This window comes from Hippopotamus amphibius, chromosome 17, assembly GCF_030028045.1.
Source record: "Hippopotamus amphibius kiboko isolate mHipAmp2 chromosome 17, mHipAmp2.hap2, whole genome shotgun sequence".
Taxonomy (NCBI): Eukaryota; Metazoa; Chordata; class Mammalia; order Artiodactyla; family Hippopotamidae; genus Hippopotamus; species Hippopotamus amphibius.
The window spans coordinates 50,095,464-50,120,688 of NC_080202.1; the positions used below are offsets into that span (position 1 = coordinate 50,095,464).

The 25,225-nt window shown below is 48.1% G+C and overlaps 1 protein-coding gene across 20 annotated transcripts in view; it reads right to left on the reverse strand.

The window, feature by feature from the left end:
- The window catches only part of MAPT (microtubule associated protein tau), a 108,146-nt gene extending 101,594 nt beyond the window's left edge, over window positions 1-6,552 (reverse strand). For 6 of the 20 annotated variants that reach the window (XM_057716594.1, XM_057716596.1, XM_057716597.1 and 3 more), the window contains exon 1: window positions 6,216-6,551. The gene's annotated coding sequence lies outside the window, so the exon portion shown is untranslated. Of the gene's footprint in view, window positions 1-5,744; window positions 5,833-6,215 lie in introns of all 20 variants that reach the window. The other 14 variants (XM_057716600.1, XM_057716599.1, XM_057716598.1 and 11 more) reach the window with 8 other exon arrangements.
- Window positions 6,553-25,225: the final 18,673 nt, after the last annotated feature.

Genomic DNA, 25,225 nt, shown 5'->3' on the forward strand with positions numbered 1-25,225 from the left:
GCACAGAGCCCAGTGAAATATCAACAAAGCAAAAACAATTTCAGGTAATCCACCTAGAGGTCATTCAAGCTGGCATTCTGTAGAAGCCAAGTCCTAAATCTACAGAACATTTCCTAATCAAAGAACCCCCAAAGCTCAAAACCACCAAGCTGGCCTCAAACTGCCTCCCTGTACGCAGGTGGGGGCCATCTGTCCAGGAAAGGAACCTGGCAGAGGTGGCAGGAGCGTGGCACCTGAGGAAGGAAAAGAAGTCTTGAACAGCAATCCCTTTGGCAAGGGAACAGAGTGAGTCTGCTCAGTATGTGTTTATGTGTTCAATCGCCCACACAGGCGGTTGTGGGAAGCAGTGCAATCGTAGCTGGACGGAGTGGCAGTGAATCCTGTGGATGGAGGATTCCAGGCCATCCCTCTACACCACAGTATAATGGGATATTTACTGCAGAACCTGGGCCCTAGGAAGTGAGAAAAGCCCCCAGGCCCACCTTTGGGAAGGGAGACTGAGATTCTTGCAAGAGGTCCTTCCTATGCCCGCCCTACCCCTCTCATACCCACAGGCTCAGAGCTGGGTCCCAGGGCGAGTGGCCAAAGCTTCAACCTCTCTGAGGTACAGAATCTAAGGTGGGGATCAGATGTCCTTAAAACTTCAGTGATTTGACTTTGACCATAGCTGAGTCTATGGCATGATCCCTCAATCTTGATTTCCAGCCTTCTTGGAACCAAAAAGACCTGGCGGCTCCTTTGCATGACAGAGCAGCCCTGAAATCCTGGATTTGGGGGAAGAGGTTTAAGGTCTCCAGGGTATTTTCCCTGCTTTATAAACAGAGGCACAGAGGTTGAGTGAAATCCCTTGTTCCACGTGTCAAGGCCGAAATTCTGAGCTTTAGGCTGTGCTCCAATTACAGACTCTTACAAAAGTTTATGTGTGAGTTAGTGGTTTTGGAATTAGTATATTCCACTGGGTCAGTGTTATAGATGGTGCTTTGGTTCCTGCGAGCCCACAAAGGCCTATTTAGCCCACGTGTAGCTGAGAGAGGGAGAGGGCTACTGTTAGACACCCAGCTCAACCATTCACTGGCAGTGTGACCTTTCGTGAGTAACTAAACCTCTCTGTACTTCAGTTTACCCATATGTAATACAGAGATAACAGAACCTGCTACAAAAAGGGGGTATTGTGAGGATTAAATGAGATAATCTCTGGGGAGAATTTAGAACAGTGCCTCTAAGAAGATACTCAACCACTATAAGATGCCACTAAGATGATGGTGCCAGGTAACAATGTTTCCGTAGCAGGGCTTCTCAACCCTGGCATTAGTAACATTTGGGGCCAGACTACTTAGGAACCCGGGGCCTTGTAGGGTGTTTAGCAGCATCCCTGGCCTATATCCACTAGATGCCAGTAGCACCCCCCCACCCCCAGCCCCCAGCCCCCCGCCCAGTTGTGAAAATAAAAAGTGTCTCTAGACATCTCAATGGCCCCAGGGCTTGAGAACCACTGTTTTACAGGAAAACAGCTGAGTCCCAACTGGAACATCAATTCCTCTCCCTGCTGGCACCATCATCTTAGTAGCCCAGTTGGTGAGGTTGGGGTCTTCTCTTCCCCTCACCTGCTGAGCTGTCTCTCCTGTACCAGCTCCAGGTCACTAGTGGAAACACCTAGGCTGGCAAGCTAGGAATGGTTGGTCAGGTGGACGTTTCTGGGCACGTAGAGGGGTTTTGGGGGGGTCCTCTAAGTGAGATGATGAAAAGTGGGAGGCAGAAGAAGGAGCAGAGGCAAAGGGGATTTCCTGCCTCCCTTCTGACCTCCTGCATAAGGAGCACCTGCAGTGCTAAAGGTGCCGGGGCAGGGGCTTCCTTCCCCCAGGGTGGAGGGTGGTCTCTCCCCTTTCCACTCTTCTGGCCAATGAGGGTGAGGTGAGCAGTGGGGACCAGGCTGGGGGGCCATAAGCAGCAGGAAGGGGGAAGGCAGGGAAGCAGTGGGGGTGGGGGGAGGGGAAGGTGTGGAGGTGCACCAAGGGGGCACAGGCAGCTTTCTGGGTGTCATTTTAACACGGAGCAGGGGACGAACTGGACCGGATTTGTCCCCAAAACTTCTTGATGCCATGACCTTGAATAATGCCCTCCTCCCATTCTGATTTCTTTTCACCACATTTTTGACCTGCTTTTTCCCATTTTATCCACTTATTTGTTAAATGAGCATGGCCCAAAGACCCATTGTATGTCTAGTACTGCACTAAGCCCCTAAGGGTGCTTTTATTTGTTTTTGAGTGATTCTTTTCCAAAGTGAGAGTAAGGAAGGTACTAATTAACTAAATAGAAGGCACAATCTAATTGAAAACTAACATATCTTCATGTACACAGCTGTGGAGCCACACAAACCATACACATAAATGCTGAGGGAAGGTGGAATAAAACACAATTTCTTAACATTTTCAATAAACGGGCTTCATGAACTGATGTTAGACGGGCAGAAGGAAAATTCAGCCTAAACAAAGGGCACCCCAATCTTCTCACATCTGCAGGCTGCCACAGCTCTCAAAAGGCATGAGGGTCAAAGGACATGTTCCACAGAAGGGGCTCTTTTCCTAACTGGAATAAATCTGACCCTTCTTCAATTAAACTGACTGTAAGTTTTCTTCTTGTAATTTGTGGGAATAACCCATTTCTTTTGTTCCTGTCAGGGGATCTGTGCCTGATATTAGAAACCACTCAAAAGCCACGCCCTTGCAAGATGGGCATGTGCAGAGGAGGTCGGAGAGTCACAGGCTGTCATTCATCCAAAACCAGCAGCGCCAACAAACCCCTCCCCCCAAATTGTCCAAAGCCGAACCCCAGTAGTCAAGCCAGGTTATTGCAGTAAACACAACCTATTATAGAAACAAAGGTTGGTCAAGAAATCGATTAGCTTCAAGAGTCACTCTGGAGCTGGGGCTGGGAGAAGTGTGTAATTTATTTAGGGGAAGGTTTGGAGTTGGAGGAACGGATAAGTAATTCTTACGTAGTAAACATAAGCAACATCATAAAACACACAAAAATACCTTAATCAATTATGGCAGGAAAGCCATTTCTTTCTGTTGTAGGATGGGTAAGTTGGAGGGATGGGGATCAGATAAAACTCAAAGCTGTCCTGCTGAGCCTGAGTGCGTGGTGGCCTGGAGGGGCAGGCCGGCAGTCGCCGTCCGAGGTCCCATCATCCATCCCAACCCAGACCAGCCGGAGACTGGTCCGGAGCGCCTGACGCCAAACGGGGACGTAAAACAGCCCCCACCTACTGCAGAATCGGGGATGGGAGATGGCCCTTGAATCGGTGCCGGGAACCCAGGCGCGGCGGCGGGCTCCGTGCTTCAGCGTCGGAGCGTGGGAGCAAACGGGGCATCCCTCGAGATCCCGGGGAGGAAGGCGTTCAGTTAAAGCGCGCCTAGAGCCAGCGATGGAGTTTCCCGATCCACATACGAAGGACCATCCCCCTGCTCTCAGGATTTCTGCACTAACGGCCCCTCCTGGTCTTGCCAACCCGAGAGCCCGACCAAACCGCCAACACATTTCAAAAGAGAGTAAAATCGCGGACGCCTGGACGGCGCTTTGTTCCAGGCACTGGACTAAACGCACTTGCCTCTGCCGCGCTCCTTTTCCCGCAACCGACAGGAGATGACCTCTCTGCCCCGGTCTAGCCCGGGCAGCGATGGCCGCGGGCTCCGCGTTCCTAGAGCCGCTCCGAGACCCTTGCTCTGTCTGGTACCTCCTGTCCAGCCCTATGGGGTGGGGGGGGGGAGGGGAAGCGTCGGGGAAGATGCTCGAATTCATCCTTGAACCTCTCTCCTTGAACCCGCCCGCGCCGGGCCCAGCTCTGCTCCGATCCTGAAGCCACGGGAAGGTTCGGCCTGACCCAGGGCAGGCTCTCGACCCCAAAACGAGTCATTCCCCGCATATTCAGATCAGTCTGCGCGGCTCGAGAGCACAATTTGTCCCCTAAAATGCTCATCCCTCTCAGAACTGCGCCCCCGCACCAGTTTCCAGCCATAGAATTAACCAGAAAGCCGGCCAGGATCCGGTTAATCGAAGGAAAGCGAGGCTCGAATATGTTCGCCAGGGTCCGTACCCGCCTCTTATTCCATCCCCCCCCCAACCCCCGACTCCCGGTTTCAAGGCGACGGCAAACTCTGGCTCTTAAAGTGAAAACCCCGCACAGTTCTAAAATAATATTTGGCTATAATAATAAAAATACTTGAGAGATGCCTATCTGGGTGGCTGCGGCCGCCGGAGTCCAATTAGGAAGAGCCACGGGTTCAGGGTTGGGGGGCGGGGTCTCCCTCCCGCGTACTCCCGGAGCCAGAGGGTGCGCGGCCCTGCCCATCCCAGGGTCCTCAATCTTCTCTGGGAAGGGGCGGGGCAACGCCCCTAGGTCTGTTCCCCGCGCGCGCGTGGTCTCCATGACAACGCCCCTCTGCGGCCCCTGCCCCGGTCCTCCTGATAAAATGGGTGTGTCCCGCAGCACCCAAGGAAACCTCACGCCCCCTCCTCACAACCTCCCGCCAGGAGAAGCAACAGGGCGTGAAGGGAAGAGCGGCCCCGCCTGTGAGCTCCTCGGTGGGCAGCCCAGTGCAGCGTGGCCCCCGGGACGCTCCGGGTGTGGGGAGGGGCATCGTCCCTCAGCGGCCACCCGCGAGGCGCGCGGAGAGCTCGAATCTCACCCCTTCAGCCCCGCGGATGCTTTCTGGTGCGCGGCCCATCTCTGGGAGGGGGCTGCGCGGGGTCACACCCGTTCCATGTGTGCCCGTGGGGCTGACTCGAGTTCCTCGACCCTGGACAGTTCCGAGATCTAACAAAGGGCTCGGAAATGAGGGGCAAAAAAGCGGGCGGGGGGGGGGGGACCTTGGTTAAACACCCTCATAGAATAAAAGCCAAAAACCAGTGCTGGCAAAAAAGATCACGTAAGCCCTACAAACAAAGCAGCGAGCCCCCGAGGAAGATCCCGGGTGATCGTCCCCGGTGCTCAAGCCGGCAGCAGCATAATGCCAAGATTTCAGCGCTAATTGCCCCCCCCCCCATGACAGTCCCCGCCCTGTCCTCCTAAACCCAGCCACCCGGCTTGGCATAATACTGTAAAGACGTGACACGCCGCAAAAAGATGGCACCTCGCGTTCGGAGGGGAAAAAAGCAGGGGTGGAAGTGGGAGGAGGCACAGTCTACCCTCCCCCTCCTCGCCCACCCGGGTCCACACCCACTGCCGCAGTGAGGGGCGAGCCCTGCGCGCCAGCCCCGCGCCTCCGGCAGGGAGCGCACACGCCGGGCGCCCGGCGCAGAGCGCAGAGAAAGAGGCCCGCCCCGAAATGCACCTGCAGCCCCTGAGCCCGTCTGTGCGGGGCTGCGGCTGTGCGCGCCCTCGAGCCGGGGTCGGCGGCTGTCGAGTCCTTCCACATCGCGAGGCCAGATGACCCCTGCCTCTCCGAGCCTCCACATGGGGATCCGCGCCCTATCTTCTCTCGGGCACGGCGCTGCTCGCGTCTTGGTGCCAGGAGCGCGCGGGGGGAAGGACGACTAAAGTGACAGCTCCAGGACCCCTCCCCATCTCCCCGATGACACTCCCAGCCCCCAAATGTCCCCTGCGGGTTTCTGAAGGAGGAAAACGAGGCGAGGGTGGGCCATCGCCTTAAACCAAGGGCAGCGAAAGCCCCACTGGAATCGCTGCCAAGGAGGTGTAGGGAGGGGCAGGCAGGGAGTCATCTTTTCTAGAACCCGATCCATACCTTCCTTAGAGCTGACGGCAAACCGAGGCAGAGAGACTGGATCACAGGTTCGGTTTCGGGGGTCGTCACTGGACTCCCCATCCACCCCCTGCACACACACAGTCACACGCCCATTGCGGCAAAAGGCGGTGTTGGAGAGTGCAAAGCAGCCCCCTCCCCCGGCTCTCCGCCCTCCGCGCCCCACCCAGTGCGCACAGCCTCTGCCGGGTCCGCGCGAAGCGGGTCGTGCAGACACCCCCCGGCCCCAGGACACACGGACACACACACGCGCGCGCGCGCGCGCATCCCTTGCCTGGGTCCCCTTCCAGGTCGCCCCAATCTCAGGGCCGGAGCGCAGAGGGCGCGAGGAGGGGCCGCCGCCGTCACCCCGCCAATGCCTACCTCATGAAATCCATCTCTGAGGCGAGGGGCGGCGGCACGGGGGGGCGGGGGGGGCGGACGGGGAGGCAGATAGAGGAGCCTCGCGCTTACCTGATAGTCGACAGCAGGCGAGGGGAGTAGAGGGAAGCGGAGGAGAAAGTGGCTGTGGTGGCGGCGGCAGAAGGTGGGCGGCGGCGGCGGCGGCGCTGCTGCTGGTGCCTGAGCTGGTGGGTGGTGGAGGCTGCGAGCGCGCTCACGAGCGAGGAGGGCGCGCTCCCGAGGCCGGCGGGCGGCGCAGGCGCGAGCCGCGGGAGCGCGAGCCACCCCCGGGGAGGGGCGGGCCTTGAGGCCTCCGAGGGCGTATTCTCCTCCGGCCACCAGCAGGCGCGCACGAGCGCCCCAAGGATGGGCCCTTCCCCGCCTCCCGGCTCTCGTCTCTCGGCGCTTCCCTTCCCAGGCCTCCCCTCCTCCCCTGACTTGGGCCGCGGCACTGACCGCAGCGCGCACGCGCGCTCCTTGGCGCAGGCGCACTCTGCGTCTTCTCGCGCGCCTATAGCCTTTGTCTTGTCTCCTCCCTTGGGAAGGGGGCTTGGATGCTTCCTGGGTCAAGAAGAGGCTGGGTGCTCCGCCCCCAGGTGCGCTACCCCTTGTCTTCCCCTGTTGTCCCTGGGTAATATTCTGTCTCGGAAAGGTTCTGGGCGGGTTTCCACATGACCATCCCTCTAGTCCGTCCACCCTGGACCTCAAAACCTACCCCGGGCTTGCCCGCCTTATCACTGGCACCCTGACCCTCCCCTGAATTTGCCGAAATGATTTCCCTTGTTGGAGCTCAGTTTCCCTGGATCTGCTTCCTTTCAACCTGCTTTCTTCCACCTTTTCTGTTATTGATCAAGGTGAATTCTTCCCTTAGCAAATCTACTTAAAATAGGCTAACTGAATTGTAATACAAAGTTTTTGCAGGGTTTGGGGTTTTTTGTTTTATTTTGTTTTAACAAGGAGCATTCGACGCTATTATTTTTCTGTGACCCAAGAATTAAATCTTAAATTAGATGAAGTTTCAAATGGCACTTACCACATTACAGAGCATCTTCACATATACAGTTATTTTTATCGTGTTTGTGAAACACTGTTGCACTGTAAGTAGAACTTGAGATCTGAATTTCTAAGTGCCTGCTGGAGATTGTCACCTGGATAACACTGCCTCAGACTGAAACTGACCAGAGGCTTTCATTCTCTCAGGGCTAGTTTAAGCCCTGACAGTGGGAGGCTTTAAGTGTATGAGGGCTTGAGGACAGCCATCTCGTCCTAGAAGATGGGGATTTCTCTTAAAGTTTTAATCTGCATGTGTGTTTTTTCAAAGTAATATTGTGTATGTTATAGATTAATACAAAAAGCGGGTAATTAAAGATGCTTTATTCACAGGGGTTTAATTAATGTAATATTGGGAGCTCCGAGTGGATGATGGAGACGGGGGCCAGTTTCTTAAGTTCTGAGTCTCTAGAATTGACCTTTTTTGTTGTTCCAACTGCCTCCATCCTAAAGACCCTTCTCTTGATTCTGGATATGTAGTGACCTTACTGATCTCTCTTCTCTGTTTCTTTCTATATCAGCTCATCCTGCCTAAAGGCTTCTAACTGCTCACTAAGTGAAATTAAACTCCTTAGCCTTAAACTTCTCTGCATCTCCACCTCCTAACCCCCCACCCCCACCCCAGCTCGTCATCTGAGCCTCTGTCCCTTCCAGTTTTCTCTCATCTACTGTATGGCCAACTGAACTTGTTAGACTGGAACTCTTGCTCTACTCTGGGGTCTTCCTTTGTTTACAAAGTTCTTGCTCTTTCTCCACCCACCAATTTCCTACCTAACTTTCGAACCCTAGCTCAAGTTTTACCAAAGCCTCCCCTAATCATTCCAACTGGAAGGGATATTTCCAACCTGGCAGAGTATTTGGACAGCCTGAAGTGTATTTATTCTGCCTAATTGTCTGTTAGGCAAGGTGCTTTGATGAAACAGCTATAGTCCTCTCTCAAAGCCAACGTAGGGGAGCATCAGTATAATACAGCCAGATTAGAGGGTGAGTATTAACATTACAGACAAATGCTTTACTATACACAAGGAACAATATCCAGATTCCCCTAGAGGTCAGCTCCCTGTTACATTTGAATTGTGAATTGATTTGCAGGCAAATTTATAAACACCTCAATCGCATAAAAGGAGGCAGATCCATGCCTTAATTTCTCTAGACTTCTACCTCTCACTAATTATTGCATACGCTCAGATTTTCCTTTCTGTCTTTATGTTTCCTGAATGCTTCTTACCCACCTCTGTTACCCTGGTGAGACCACTGACGCTTGTCTAGGTTTTCTGGATTCCAGCAAGAAGCAGGACAAACTGCAGATGAGGGTTTCAGTTACACATGACTCAGCAGAGTAGCTCTATTGTCAAAAAAGCAAGGATGATCCTGGGGCCCAGAAATAGGGACAAGGCATAACAGATCCATGAGGTCAGCCTCTCCTTATATTTGGCTTTGCCCAGACACTCTAGATCTGCCTGTCTAGGAGAGTGTCAGGTAATTTGGGGAATTCTCAGAGGGGAGCCCCAAATACAGAACTTGAAATCAAGTTGAGCATTAACTTTCACTTAAACCATGCCATCACTGGCAAAATCACACTCTATGGAAGATGTAATCAGATTTCTAAAAGTAAGAAATAATGTACGATAAGATGACTATAGTTAACACTACTGTATGTTATATTTGAAAATCGCTAAGAGAGTAAATCCTAAAAGTTCTCATTACAAGGAAAAAAAATTTTTTTGTAACTATATGAAATGATGGATGTTAACTAAACTGTTGTAGCATTTCACAATATATATGTCAAGTCATTATGCTATATACCTTAAACTTATACAGTGCTTTTTGTCAATTATATCTTAATAAAAGAGGAAAAAAAAGTAAGAATTCTAAAAGTTACTGAAATATTGAGACCTGAGTCACATCTCATGAGCTACAGGCTGGCATTTGTACTTGACTTTATTTTTTATGAGCTGTTCTTTATTCACAGTAAATATCATTATCATTTATTTTTCTAAGTAATACCAAGCTCTAAGTACTATTACCGACTGTTATTAGTGGCCTGCCCTTTTTTTTTTTTTTCAATCAGAGAAGAAGATTGTTTATCCTTTCAACAAACATTTGAATGCCTCCTGTGTGTGGAATACAATGAAAACCAAGACTGTAAATTGCTCTCTGTATAGTGATTTGCAGGTTACTTATTAATTGCTGTTGATCTTACACATTGAGGGTTAGCCAATCTGGAAAGGATACATGCTGTATGATCCCCACTATATGACATTCTGGAAAAGGCAGAACTACGAAGACAGTAAAAAGGTCAGTAGTTGTCAGGGGTTAAGGGGGAAGAGGTGGAGCAAAGAGGATTTTTAAAAAACAATATTTATTTATTTATTTATTTATTTATTTATTTATTGGGCTGCATCAGGTCTTAGCTATGGCAAGTAGGATCTTCATTGCGGCACGCAGTCTTCTCTCCAGTTGTGGTGTGGTCTTCTAGAGTGTGAGGGCATAGTTGCCCCATGACATGTGGGATCTTAGTTCCCCAACCAGGGATCTAGCCTGCGTCCTCTGCATTGAAAGGCGGGTTCTTAACCACTGGACCACCAGGGAAGTCCCTCGAAGAGGATTTTTAGCACAAAATTATTCTGTATGATGCTATCATGGTAGATATGCGTTGTCATACATTTGTCAAAACTCAGAATGTGCAACAGCAAGAGTAAACTCTACACTGTGGACTTTGGGTGATAATGATGTGTCAGTGCAGTTTCATGGATGGTAACACAGGTACCACTCTGATGCCTGATGTTGATCGTGGGTGAGACTGTGGGTGGGAGGGGTCAGGAGGTGTGTGGAAACTGTATCTGTATTTTCTACTCAGTTTTGCTTGAGCCTAAAACTACTCTAAAAATAAAATCCATCTTTTAAAAACTAAATTAAAACAAACTTGGGGAAATGCAAACAAAAAAATTTGGCATTAGGTACCACCCAGGTAGTTGGTGGCATACATTCTTTAAAAATAAAATTCTAAGCTTTATACTTTTTTGATCAAGGAAAATTCCCGTGAAGTTCAGTGGCACCGCTACGAGGTGGACTCTGAGGGGACTGTGTTTTATAACTTTTTTTTTCTATGTAAGAGACTGCCTGTATTTTAAATATTAAATAAAACCTCTCAGTCCCATGTCTGGCATTTCAGATAAATAATTGCCCCAGAGCATCCCTAGGATTTAGCAGCTTAAGGAACTTATTTATCACTGTTATGGAAAGTTCTGAAGCATCGACTGCCAAAACTGTTCTCTTAAGACATCGCTGAGCAAAGCCTGCTGCATTTCTGTCAGCAAGTGGCAGCTTAAGACAACCTGCAGACAAATACAGACAGTGTGGATGCTGACAGCTGACAGAACAGGGAGCCCCCTTGGGCTCTGAGGCGCTTTGTTTTGCTCCAGTGGGAAATGAGTCCACTCGTCCAGTAGTTTGGCTTCCCTGGCATCAGGGCATGAGCTGTAAGTCACCCTCTGACAGGCTGTCCTTCTAGAATGACGCAGGGTGGTCTGTTTTAACCACTGCTTTAGTGTAAAATAGCTTTCCATGAGTCCCAGATCTCTAGTCTTCTTTACAGAATTGAAATCTAGTTGACATACAATGTTGTGTTAGTTTCAGGTGTACCACATAGTGATTGGACATTGCATACGTTATGAAACGATCACCATGATAGAGGCCTAATAACCATCTGTCCCCATACAGAGTCATTACAATATTATTGGCCATGTTCCTTGTGCTTCTTTATCTTATAACTGGAGGTTTGCACTTCTTAATCCCCTTCACCTATTTTGTCAGCCTCATGCCCCTCGCCTATGATGGCCAACGCATTTTTTTCTCTGTATATGAGTCTGTGTTTGTTTTACGTTTGTTTTGTTTTTGAGATTCCACATATAAATGAGACCATACAGTATTTATCTTTCTCTGTCTGACTTATTTCATTCAGCCTAATGCTCCCTAGATTCATCCATGTTGTCGCATGTGGCAAGATTTTCTTTTAATTTTGATGGATGGGTAATATTCCATTACACACACACACACACACACACACACACACACACACACACATGTATATATACATCTTCTTTATCCATTTATCTATCAGTGGACACGTAGGTTGCTTCTGTATCTTGGCTGTTGTAAATAATGCTGCAGTGAACATTGATGTGCATGTGTCTTTTCAAATTAGTGTTTTTGTTTTCTTCTGGTAAATACCCAGAAGTGAAATTGTTGAATCATATGGCAGTTCTAATTTTAACTTTTCGAGGAACCTCCATACTGTTTTTTATAGTGGCTGCACCAATTTACATCCCGACCAACAGTGCACAAGCGTCCCCAGATCTTTAGTCTTAAATTCACAGACAGCTCTAAACTTACGCATGCCTTTTTCTTGTATTCTAGGAGAAATAAAAATGTTTTACTGAATACAGTGGTCATTGGCAGTACTGAGAATTTAGGGGTTTGTGTTTACGTTTCTGAAATACAGATGACCCTCATTGTTCACGACCCCATATCTGTGAATTTGCCTACTCCCTAAATGTACTTGTACCCACAAATCAATACTCATGGCACTTTTGTGGTTATTTGTGGATATGTGCAGAGGGACAAAAAATGTGATTGGTCTAACCTCGCATGTTCCCAATGGAGATCCAACAAGGCATCACTTTCTTCTGTTTTCACCTCTCACACTGTAAGCAAGTGTCCTTTCCACCGTGTATTTAGTGCCACGCTTTGCCACGCTTTCTATGGTTTTGTGGATTTTGCTGGTGATTTCACGTTTATTTTTCAAAAAAGTTTTTTTTTCTTTCTTAATTTATTTTTATTTATTGGCTGTGTTAGGTCTTCGTTGTTGTGTGCGTGTGGGCTTTCTGTAGTTGTGGAGAGCAGGGGCCACTCTTTGTTGCTGTGCTCAGCCTTCTCATTGCGGTGGCTTCTCTTGTTGCGGAGCACGGGCTCTAGGCGTGCCAGCTTCAGTAGTTGCGGAGCATGGGCTCAGTAGTTGTGGCACACAGGCTTAGTTGCTTCACGGCATGTGGGAGCTTCCCAGACTAGGGATTGAATCCATGTCCCCTGCATTGGCAGGCGGATTCATAACCACTGCGCCACCAGGGAAGTCCATAGCTTTTATTTTTTTAAACTTATCTTTTATTTAATTAGTTAATTTTTTGGCCATGTGCAGCATGCAGGATCTTAGTTCTCCATCCAGGGAGTGAACCCGAGCCCTTGGCAGTGAGAGTTCGGAGTCCTAACCACTGGGCCACCAGGGAATTCCCTGATTTTTCTGTTTAAAATGGCTCTAGTGTTGCTAAGCACGAGAAGACTGTGAAGTGCCTCATGGAGAAAATACGTACTTTAGGTAAGCATCATGCAGGCATGAGTTACTGGGCTGTTGGCTGTGAGCTCAATGTTAATAAATCCACACTGTATATTCAATAAGGTGGTGTGAAACACACACACACACACACACCTACACACACACACACACTGACTTGGTTTGGCAGATATGGCCTGGGTCCTTGCTAAACACTGCTATCCAATCACATATTCTTTACAGGTCAATGACTCACCAAACTCTCTTGCTTTCAAACCTTTCATGAGCTTAGATCATTCTCTCATCTCTGCCTGAATGGCTCCTATTTGTCCTTCAAGACTTAGCTTCAATACCCCCTCCTCAGAAGGTCTCCCCTGAGACCTTCCTTTTAGGGCCAGGTGTTACCCCGGGAGGCCCACTTACTGGGGAGTGATCGTTTGTGTACCTGTCTCTCCCATCTGAGTGTGATGGCATGGAAGGCCTGAACTGTATTTTATTCACCTTTGTACCCCCATCCCATAACACAGTACTTGGCACACAGTAGGTGCTTCATAAACAGCTGATGAGGGGCTGGCAGACTGGATGGATAAAAGAACTGGGTGAAACATTTCTGAGAAACAGGTGCAGACTGTGGGATACAGCAGAGCCTGAGAGCATGGCTTATTGGCAATCCAGACAAGAGCTGATGTGGCTGGAAAAGAAGAGAACAGGTACAAACCTAAGACAAATAAAAGATATGCATAAACCCTCTTTAGAGGACTTGGAGTGGAAAAGGCTATTCAGCCTGTTTCTCCCAGCTTCCAAAAAGTCCTGAATCATTGTTTAGAAGCAGCAGCCTTTTATTAAATACCTCTCATTCCCTTTCAAGTTCACTGTCAGGCTTTATTGGATTCTGAGATGGACCAGGAGGAAATGTGGATGGCGAGGAGCAAGGGGGCATCACTCTCTTTTCTCCTTTTGCCCAGTCTTTTGATTACAGCTGGACAAGAGTCAACAAGCCAGTAAGAGACCAGCAAATCTAATAATCCTGTGATTATGATTTTTTAAAGCTCACAGGCAGATTCAAGCTGAATTGAAATTGTTCAATTTCTCTTGCCATTAGCAAGGATGCAGCAGAGTCTCTCTCTCTCTCTCTCTCTCACACACACACACACACACACACACACACACACACACACACACACTTCCCTCCCATTCTTGATACATTGCTCTTTTCTCTGTGTACTTTGCATGCTATTTATCTCAATTTCTCTTCCAAAAACCATTTAGCAGCCCCTGCCCACCTCTTCTTATTCCTTGGATCACAGATGACTTTTTATTGCAGAGTCAGTCCAGGAAATGCCTTTTGTTGGATTCAGGACCTCCACTACCTCTTCCCCCTCCTCCTGTTTGCCCAGCCATCCCACTGGCCGCTGGCCCTCCAAGTTCTTTGGTCCCTCCTGTCACCTGGACTGTGTTACTGTGTAGCTGAAATCCTCACTCCACTGTTTCCTTGGGGAAAGGGCGAGGCTATGACTGGCACAGTATTGGAATGAAAAATTCTAGGACTTCCCTGGTGGTGCAGTGGTTAAGAATCTGCCTGCCAATGCAGGGGACACAGGTTCGATCCCTGGTTGGGGAAGATCCCACATGCCACAGAGCAGCAAAGTCCGTGTGCCACAACTACTGACCCTGTGCTCTAGAGCCCATGAGCCACAACTACTGAGCCCAAGTGATGCAACTACTGAAGCCCACGTGCCTAGAGCCCGTGCTCTGCAAAAAGAGTAGCCACCACAATGAGAAGCCCATGCACAACAAAGAGTAGCCCCTGCTCATCACAGCTAGAGAAAGCCCATACACAGCAACAAAGACCCAACACAGTCAAAAATAAATAAAGTAAATAAGTAAATAAATAAATGAATGCATGAATGAAAAAAGAAAAATTCCAGAATCCCAGCCCTAGAGCCTTAGAAAGCTCTGAACAGACTTTAGGAATTGTCCTGTTTGACCTCTCATCTTACAGATAGGGAAGCAGAGACCCCAAGAGGGAAGGCACTGAGTGATTTAATTGCAGAACTTGGCTTAAAATCAGGCCCTCCAGTTCCCAGTCCAGGGTTTGTTCCTCTGCAGCACAACTGCAGTGGCACCCTCAGCAAACTTGGAGGTTTTATTAAAACAGCGTTCTCTACCTGGGGAGATTTTGCCCCCAGGGACATTTGACACCATCTGAAGGCATTTTTGGTTGCCACTGCTGGGGAAGGAATGCTAACTGGTGTTTGGAGAATCAAGGCCACTTGTAATCATTTATCAGGAGTGGGATCTGATCACTGCCCCGCGGGGCCCAGCTGCAGCCCATCTCATGGATGCTTCGGTGTGACTTCAGCAGCTGGAACCACAACCTCCCAGCTAATCCAACATGCAGGGGCGAAACTCAAGGCAGCCTTTTGCTTGTTTTGGTTTGGGTGCTTATTTTTCTTTTGTGTTTTCAGAATGTGGATTTCGCATTACTCTAATACAGGACTTCTCAACCATGGCAACCATGGGGTCTCTCTGAGCCCTTGTCCCATGATCCTAGGTGGGCTCAGGAGTGAGGTGTGAGAATTGGACTCAGATTTATGTGCCTGAGAGGACTCTAGACAGCAAGTGTAGCTGTGGGGCCTGTCCTGTGCCTAGGACACGTAGCAGCACCCTGGCCCCTACCCAGTAGATGTCAGTAGCACCTCTATGATTTTTTTTCTCTGTGGAGGAACACGTCAGTTAAATTTTTTTTAGATGTTTAAAATAATTTTGGCTGCACCACGTGGCATGCAGGATCTCACTTCCCTGACCAGGGATGGAACCCATGCTTCTTGCAGTGGAAGTGTGACATCTTAACCACTGCACCACCAGGGAGGTCCCCATTTTTTTAAAAAAATTAAGATGTAACTCATATACCATAAAATTAGGTGAAAATCTTCTATGCCTTTGGTTGTCTTTATTCCTTAGTCTCTTCCAGGCCTTGCTCATAATTGGTACTTAAATGTTTGACCAGTTGATTCAGCACTGGGCTCTCCTCAGAGAGGCTTTTCCCTGGACACAGTATGGAGGTGGGGTTCTTGTGAGTGGTGTGTGTATCTGCTGAGGACTGGTGAGCACATGGGGCGAGGCAATCGACTTACTGATGCGCAGGGTCATGTGACTAGTTCAAACCAATGAGTTGTAACAGGTGTCACTTCCAGGCTGGAGCACATGATTGCTTGTGTGAGACCCTCTGGAGTTCTCTCTGTCCATTGAGGTGAGTGGAAGCACAGGTAAGATGGAGCCTCCTTCAGGCAAGGTCCCGGAGTAATTACCATAAACTCCAAGCTCCCTCCTGATCCTCACGGGACATGTAACTTGAGAGGAAAGCGAACTTCTGTCCAACCTTTGAGACGGGGGTATTCTTTGTTATCGCACCATAATCTAGCCTATCCTGACTGTTACAAGGACATACACAGAAATCAGGCAGTATTCAAAGAAACCATCCCATTCAAACCAGCCAGTGGAGTCCATTCAAACGCTGAGATAATTTGGGGTTAAAAAAAAAAAAGCTCATGAGGTTAATTAACAAACATTTTATTGAGTTAAAAACACCAGCGAGCTAAAAAAAGAAGCGACTTGTTTGTGTTATGTTTCAGTTGTGTACAAATTCAGGAGGGTTAAACAGAGTGTGAGCACAGTGTGTGCCCTTTTTCTTGCTCTGTGTGATGTGGGGGACTGGTGCTCACAAAGTCACAGAGGGGCTTTTGTGTCCAACAATAGCATCTCAGGGCCCATGTGCTTTGCGTGTTCATCCACAATAACTGCTTTCTTCTTGTAAGTTCAGGCCAATGACTTTGGCTTTGGGGCATGGAATCAAAATTATGTACAATTGTACCAAACATGATAACTATAGGGGCGTATGTCTCTCTTTTTTAAAAAAATATTTATTTGTTTATTGGCCGTATTGGGTCTTCATGGCTGTGTGCGGGCTTTCTCTAGTTGTGGTGAGTGGGCTCTAGGCACTCAGGCTTCAGCAGTTGTGGCACACGGGCTTAGTTGCTCTGAGGCACGTGGGATCTTCCCGGCCCAGGGATCGAACCCACATCCCCTGCATTTGCAGGCAGATTCTTAACCACTGCCCCACCTGGGAAGCCCCTAGGGCTGTATGTCTCTTTAAGGAAGAAAAATGTGAATATTCACACTAGATAAACCAGAAAGAGTGACCAAAAACGAAAGCAACTCTTTTACAAAGAAGTTTTCTTTCCTAATTCCCTTGGTGCCCTGGAAGTGTTTACTTCTAGGTCTCTAGATTCCAGAGGTGGAGGTGAAGGGCAGAGAAATGTGAAGCTAAGATTCGTTACCATTTGACAAAAAAGATAAAAACATTTTGTAGATGAACGCACAAAACAGAAAAATTCAATTTAATATTCATGTAGTTAAAAAAAAAACCCTATGGCTTAAACTTTAAGCCTTAAAAAAAAAGGCATGTCTGTCCAAGTTTTCATTACTACATTTTCTTAAATAATTTGCAAACATCAGATGGAAACCTTGAGTTGTTGATTAATTTTTAGGATTCCGTATTGCCAGTGCTACTAACTAGCTGGTATTATTGGGTAAAAGGCCTGTTGCCTCATTTGTAAACTGAGGGAGTTGGAATAAAAAACCCTCCAGGGGCCTCTTAGCTCTAAAAAGTTCCGATTCTTTGAGCAGTAGCATCCTGGAGAAAACATGGGCCCATCCTTTATATATAAATGATACATTTTCTGAGACAGTTGACCTTCCAAACCTGACATTTTAAAATAGAAAATAACTTTCTTCCAGATAGGGCTGGTTTCTGAAAAAAGTCAGATTTGTCAGCCTCCAGGGTTTTTGGTGCCTTGAGGAGGGGCTGCTGGAGTCAGGAGCCACTGCGCTGGGGGCACATGCTGTCGAGGGCAGCATCTGGGTGGAGGAAGTAAGGTAAGAACAGCTGAAGATGCCAGCCAGATCTCCCAAGGTCTCTGCTAAGGAAGCAGACCTCATACATACCAAGACCAGTCCATGGGCTGAATGTGGGGGCAACAAAGACACAACACAGCCAAATAAATAAATAAATAAATAAACTTTTTTTAAAAAAAGAAAGAAGAAGGGGGGAGATCTGAAGGGGTCTGAGTCCCTGGCTGGACCTTTCCCTGCCCTGGCTGCAGCCAGTTCTGAGCCCACAACCCCCTCCCCCCTCTTCCCCGCTCAAGGGAGTTGCAGTTAACCATTTACATCTCGTGAGGCTAGACGTGGGAAAGAGGGAAGAAGGAGAGAGTCCTGGAAGCTTTTCTGTGCATTCAGCCTGGGGAATCCAGCCTTGGAAAGTGGAGCCAAGTTGATGGAAGATGTGGCCAGGCCTCAGGGCCACTTGGGCAGGGCAGGCTGGACCAGCAATAAAATGGAAAGAGGTTTATCAAAGGATGGCAAATGTCACTAAGTGAGGAAAGAGAGAAGGGACCAAAATCTTAGGAAGTTTAGGCAAAAGAAGATGGGGAAAAACGGTGGTCGAGAGAAGAGAGTGGCAAAAAGAGAGACAGAGGGGAGGGATGATGTATTGTGTTGAGAGAAACATTTTTGAGAATAAATTTGGGTTTCAGTGCAAGGATCTGAGAAGATGTCAAAACAGCACACTAAGTGAATTTGGGAGGGACATTACCTATTTAGGAGATGGAAAAACACTGTGTGACAGAAAGTAAACAGACTTTAACAGGAGACTCACCTGAAATAGATTTACTCTGACCCTTCACCTTTCTTCGAGCTTTGTTTACCTTGAGACGGCCCCCAACTGCTTAAAGGCAGGCTCTACCTTACATTTCCTGTTCTACTAAGACTTAGACTGATTTTGGCTTTGATGAGGTGGTGGAGGCAGCCTTATGCCACCCCTCCCCCTTCCTCATTCCTCCCCTCCCACCCCATCCCACCCCCCTCACTTAAAACCCTTCTGAGGGAACTTCTCTGGTAGGGCAGTGGTTGGGAATCCACCTGCCAATGCAGGGGACACAGGTTCGAGCCCTGGTCTGGTAGGCTCCCACATGCCTCAGAGCGGCTAAGCCCCAAATACTGAGCCTGTGCTCTAGAGCCCGTGAGCCACAACTACTGAGCCCATGTGCCGCAACTATTAAAGCCCTCGCACCTAGAGCCCATGCTCCACAACAAGAGAAGCCACCATGATGAGAAGCCCGTGCACCCCAACAAAGAGTAGCCCCCTCTCGCTGCAACTAGAGAAAGCCCACTCGCAGCAACAAACACCCAACACAGCCAATACATAAATAAGTTTATTTTAAAAAAACCCAAAACAAAAAACAAACAACCCTTCTGAGGCTTCCCACCTGCCTGAGGCTGAAATCCTAACTCCTTTCCTGGGTCTCCCAGGCCCTCTCTGATCTGGCCCTGCCTTTCTCTCCTCCCTCATTGTTATCTTGGATGGTCTGGAAGGCCTCCCAAAGGAGGTGATCATTAAGCTGAGCTAGAAATAGCAAGGAGCCAGCTTCCTGAAGGTGTGGGGAAGAGTGTGTGCCAGCTGGGGGGGGGATGGGGGAGGTGGATGGGGGAGGTGGGGACGACAATCATGAAAGCCCTAAGTCAGGAATGAGCTGGAAAGCAGGAGGACTGGAGAGAAGCAGGTGGAGGGCTGCGCGGGGAGAGGGCAGCATAGGACACGGCCTCAGATTCCTGTTAAAGAAATTCAGAGCCGGAAGCAACCTCGGAGGGGCCCTAACTAAACCCCTTTAATTTATTTATTCATTTTCATGTATTTATTTTTCTATTTTTTAATTGAAGTATAGTGGATTTGCCATATTATATTAGTTTCAGGTGTACAGCATAGTGATTCAGTATTTTTACAGATTATACTCCATTGAAAGTTATTACAAGGTAATGACTATAATTCCCTGTACTGTACAATATATCTGTAGCTTGTCTATTTTATACATATATAATTGGCATATAACATTATATTACTGTTTTATTTTAAAGACCAGGAAATTGCAGGTCAGAGAAGGTTACCACCTGTTTAAAATAATTATTTAAAAAAACCTGCAAAGTAATACGTGCGCTTTCATGTTAAAAATTCAGAGAATATAGAAAAGGCAAAAGCCCCCTTTGGCACAACCCCGTTCCCACACTGCCTGCTCCAGGCTCCACCTCACTGTCCTCTCCAGAGGGTACGTTGGCCAGTCGAGAGGGTACTGTTCCTTACTTTTGGATCAGGATATACATTTGTATACGTACATTTAGAAATGTTTACTTTATTTAGGCTTTTCCTTTACATCAGTAAGATTATACTTTTCGGCTTTGGAAACCTCTTCACTTTTGTTCATGCGGGATGGATTGCATTCTTTTTACCTGCTGCATAGTATTTCATGGTTAGATGCACTGTATCATTTAACCTCTCCTCTCTTGGGCATTTGGGTTGCCCCTGGTTACCAGAAATAGGGCTGTGGTGAATACAAGCGCAAAGATTTGGGTAAATACCAAGCTGCGGAACTCCCAGGTCCAGGGGCAGGCACGACAAAATCGTAATCCATGCTGCCAAAGTGCTCTCCAAAAAGAATGCACCAAATCAGCTTCCCGCCAACAGTGCATATGACAGCCTGCTTCTCAGCACCTCCACCTCCAATGCTGGGTCTTATTAATCTTTATAATTCTTGCCACTGTGTTGGGAAGACAGTGATATCTCTGTTAGGGTTGCTATAGTAGCTGTTATTTACTACTATTATTATTATTATTATTGCCACACCTTGAGGCTTGTGGGATCTTAGATTCCTAACCAGGGATCGAACCCCAGGCCCCCTGCAATAGAAGCGCAGAGTCCCAGCTGCTGGACTGCCAGGGAATTCCCTACCTTTTTATTTTGAAATGAGTTTAGGCTAACAGAAAAGTTGTGAAAATACAGAGTTCTCATAATCTCTTCCCCCAGCTTCTCCTCATGTCAGCATCTTACACAGCCATATATAGGGATCAGAACTAAGACATTAACATTGATACAACACTATTAAGTAAACTGCAGACTTTATTCAGACATCACCAATTTTCCCACTCCTATTCTGGTTGTTTTAAGTTTTGTTTCCCCATTTACTAGAAAGATTGAACATCTTTTTGTTTTGTATTTTTGCCATCCATGTTTCTTCTGTAAAATGCTCGTTCATATTCTTTGCCCATTTTTTCCCCCTCTTGGATTATTTGCCTTTTTCTAATGATTTGCAGACACTCTTTATTTAAGAACTCTTCTAAGCTCACACAGCTAATTAGTGACTGAAAACCCAGATCTAACCTGATTGCCTGTTTCCACTACAAAGGCCCTGACCCCAGCTCTCCTGCCTCTAAATTGCTTCCTTTCTCCCCTGGTCCATGCTCTGTGGTCCCCAGCTGGGAGACCATGTTCTTATCAGCATCCCTCAGAGAATCAAGTGGGGCCAGGGCTGCTGGCTCATTCCTCACTTCCCTCATCATTGCTGGGCTAATGACATTAGCGGCTGTCTGGGCTGGGCCTTTTCTGGACACCAGCTTGCTTTCTGGAAAGTCTCATCTCCCTTGGCCCTGAGGCAGGCTGCAGACAACGCGGCTGCTGAGGCCCAAGAATGTGCCACTTGGCTGACTGTCCCCTCCTTAATTGCTGTCCTGGCGATCGTGAAACCTCCTGCACGGGCAGAATGGAAGCTACAGAAGGAGGGCGTGTGCATCTTGGGATCGCTGGGGGCCCTGCAGTTCCCAGAAGGCCACCCAGGGCTCTCAGGCCACGCTCTCATCCTCCAGGCGCAGCACTGGAACTCGACAGGAGATGGCAGGCCAGGCGGGCACTGCCAGGCGGGCAGTGCCCTGGGTACCCCTCTTGGCTGCACTGGTTCTACCCAGCCATCAGTTCCTTGAGTAGGGCGGTCGTGTATTGATACTCTCCTCCCTCTGGCTCTAAAATGGGGCTAACCAGAAATCTTGTCATTTGTAGTTACTCTAGATAAGGAAGGAGATGGGGTGCAGAAACCCTTTGTCCCTAGCCTGGTCCCAGACATTTGGCCGGGACAGTGGTGCCCCCCTCCCCAAATACATGTCCCCCCAGAACTTGTGAATGTGACCTGATTTGGAAAAAGGGTCTTTGAGGATGTGATTATTAAGAACCTCAAGATGAGGTCATCCTGGGTTATCGAGGTAGTCCCTAAATCTAATGACAAGCATTCTCATACGATAAAGATGGAGGGAGATTGGAGACGCACAGAGAAGAGGAGACGGCCACGTGAACGTGGAGGCAGAGATGGGAGTTATTTAGTCACAAGCCAAGGGATGCCCGGGGTCACCAGAAGTTGGGGGATGGGGAGAAGAAATCTCCCTTAGAGTCTTTGCGGGGGGCATGGCCCTGCTGACACCTGAATTCCAGACATTCATCCTCCAGACAGTGAGAAAACAAACTCCCGTTGTTTTAAGCCGCCTGGTTTGTGCCACAGGAAACTAATATAGGTGGCAACCAACCAGGTCATTAAAACCCATAATCCTTGAAGGGACAACAGAAATCACCCGTTGTTGCCTGAGTAGGAAAATGAGGACCGCAGGGAGGGTTGACCTGCCTCTGACCAGCGTAAGCAAACGTCAGCATGTTTCATTTATGCATAACAGCCTGTGTGGTAGCATTCTTTACCAGCCCCACAGTGACAGGTGGAGGGCAAGGCACCGGTTCTTCACTATGGAAAGAAGGCGGGAATATTCTTTGTGGAAAACAGAGGGCAGGGGTGGGGCTCACTTTGAGAACATGTGTGAAGTGTCCTGTTCCTTCCCAGGCCCCCTCCAGGCCCTGGGGTGGGGCCTCAGAATTTGCATTTCCATTTTTTTTTTTTAAAAGAAGACATTGGATGACTTTTTTTTCTCTGGAAGTATAATTGATTTACAGAATTTACGTTCCTGACAAGTTCCCAGGTGAGCCTGCTACTACTGGATCAGGGATCACTCTTTGAGAACCCTGGCTCGAAAGCAGTTCTCCTTAGACCTTAATAAGCACAGTCATCACCTAGACATTGTGTTATAGCTCAGATTCTGACAACCCTTTGTACTGTCTGACCCTGCTCTCCTCGCTGTCCCTCTCCAGACGCAGCTGATTGGACGGGGGTAGATGTTGAGTCAAGGGTCCATGGGCTCACTGGCAGCCAATGACAAGACCCTGACCACATGGAAGAGTGTCTGAACAGAGACCATTGCCCACTGGTGGTGAACCTGGGCGGAGACCACGATGCAGAGGTGGGGCCCATGCCACGATGGGCCAGGAGCAAACTGAGTGTGCAGAGGCAGCTGGCTGGGGAGGGGAGGAGAGGAAGTGGACGCACAGAGCCTGTGCAGCCTGGACAGACAGAGGATGCCTTTGCTCTCTGACAGCTCTCTAATTCCCAGCTCCCATGAGCCCCACCTGGGCTGTTTGCCCTGGTGTTCCGAGAAACCCTGTGTCTTTCCAATAAGCTCCTCTTTTTGCTTGAGATACTTTGAATGGGTTCTTGTTCTTTGAAGCCAAAGGGCCTGAATTAATCAAAATGTACGAATCTATGCCCTCATCCACTTGCTCCTGATGGTGAAACCCTCTGCGTCAGGAACTACATCTTGTCTAATGTTTGTGTCCAGGACCTTGGACAGGGCCCTGCACGTGGTGCGGCAGAGCCTGGCGTGAATCTCTGGATACTATGTGTGTAGGTATTAGGGGAAGGTGCAAAAGCAGATTCCAAGTGAGCGGAAGGCAGAGCAGAAGCATGGAGCTGGGCAAGCATGTGTGGAAGGCTACACACATGCAGGGTGGCTGGAGGCTGTAACAGGAAAGCTTGGCTGTAGGGAAGGCTGATCGTGGGTGGCCTTAAACACCAAGCCGAGGAGCTGGGGTTGGTTTGACAGGCAGTAGGGAAGCAGCCAAGGTCTTTCAGCCAGGAGGACATGACCAAGAATAGTTGTGCTCTTTTTCTCGCAAGGATCCTAAAGACCTCCTATCACCAGCTGAGAAGTGACATTTCGAAATAAACCTGTAAAAATGGGAAGGAGAAAATGTATCCCAGAGGTTTTCATAGCATAGAATCAATAGGAAATTGTAACTGGTTGGATATTGTGCTAAGCCTGGGGATGGAGAGTATTCTGTTAATAAACCAGAATGTGGAAACACAAGTCCAACCTCACTATTAAGTAGAGATATGCAAATTGAAAGTGACATTGTTTTTCATCATAGCAAACTGGAAAAGATGCTGAAGTTGTGGTAAAATGGTCACTTTCATATTTTACAGCACATGCAGAGAATAAATGGACATACACATAATTTGGAAAGTAGCAAAACTCATTACAATCTTTAAAGATTTTCATATCCCTAGGTTCTTGGAAATAAAATTGCTAGATGTATCTTACAGAAATCTTCTAAATGTATAAAGCAGTTTACAGCCAAAGATATTCTTCATGGTTCTATAGGAAAGAGATCAAACATCCAATAAAGAGAATGTGAAATCTATGAAATTATATCTGCTATGGAAATACTACATAGCCCATTCCAAATAAAGATTAAAAAGGTATAGAATATTCACAGCAGAATACCAATGTGTATATCCATTTTGATTATAACTATGTAAATGAAACACACAAATAAAAACCTATGAATGGGGAAAAATGACTGAATGAAAATATACCGAAGTTTAACAGTTATTGTGCTTGTTTTCTACTTTTCCGTGCTCTCCACTTTTTCTCCAAAGCACAATAAAATAATGATAGAAAGAAATCCCTGGAGTCTGATAAATCACCCTGAACTGGGACTACGTTTACTGGCTATTGTAACCGAGACCCCCAACTCCTGTCTCTCCTTCACTGACTGCCCTGTGCCCGGCTCGCCTCAGCAGGAAGGAACACCCGGGGGGATTAGGAGTGTTGCAGGGGGGCTGTGTCTTTGTCTCTTTTGCTCTGTGAGATGTTTAACTCTCAAGCACAGTGCTGGGCACTCAGGCAGCTTGTGCCAGGCTTGCCCATTGAGCAGTGTGCTGGTTTCCTGTGGCTGCTGTAACAAATTACCACAAGCTTGGTGGCTTAAAATAACAGACATTCATTCTCTCCCCATTCCGGAGGCCACAAGTCTGAAATCCATACTACCGACCCAAAATCAAGAGGTCGGAGGGCCAGCGCTCCTTCTGGAGGCTCCAGGCGAGAATCCGTTCTTTGCTCCTTCCAGCTCCTGGTGGCTGCCAGCAATCCTTGACTGGCGGGCACATCACTCCCATCACTGCTTGCATCTTCACATTGCCTTCGTCACTTCTGTGTGTGTAATCCTCCTCTGCCTCCCTCTCACAAGAACGCTTGTGATTATACTTAGGACCTACTTGGATAATACAAGATAATCTCCCTACCTCAAGACCCTTAACTTAATCACACCTGCCAAGTTGTCTTTTTTTTTTCCCTTCCATATAGGGTAACATTCACAGGTTTCAGGGATTAGGGCATGACTACCTTTTGGAGGGAACACTATTCAATTTATCACAACCAGCTTTAAGAATTAAGTCAGCAGGGCTTCCTAGGTGGTGCAGTGGTTGAGAATCCACCTGCCAATACAGGGGAAATGGGTTCGATCCCCGCTCCAGGAAGATCCCTCATGCCGCGGAGCAACTAAGCCCGTGTGCCACAACTATTGAGCCCATGCACCGCAACTACTGAAGCCCACATGCCTAGAGCCCATGCTCTGCAACAAGAGAAGCCACGGCAATGAGGAGCC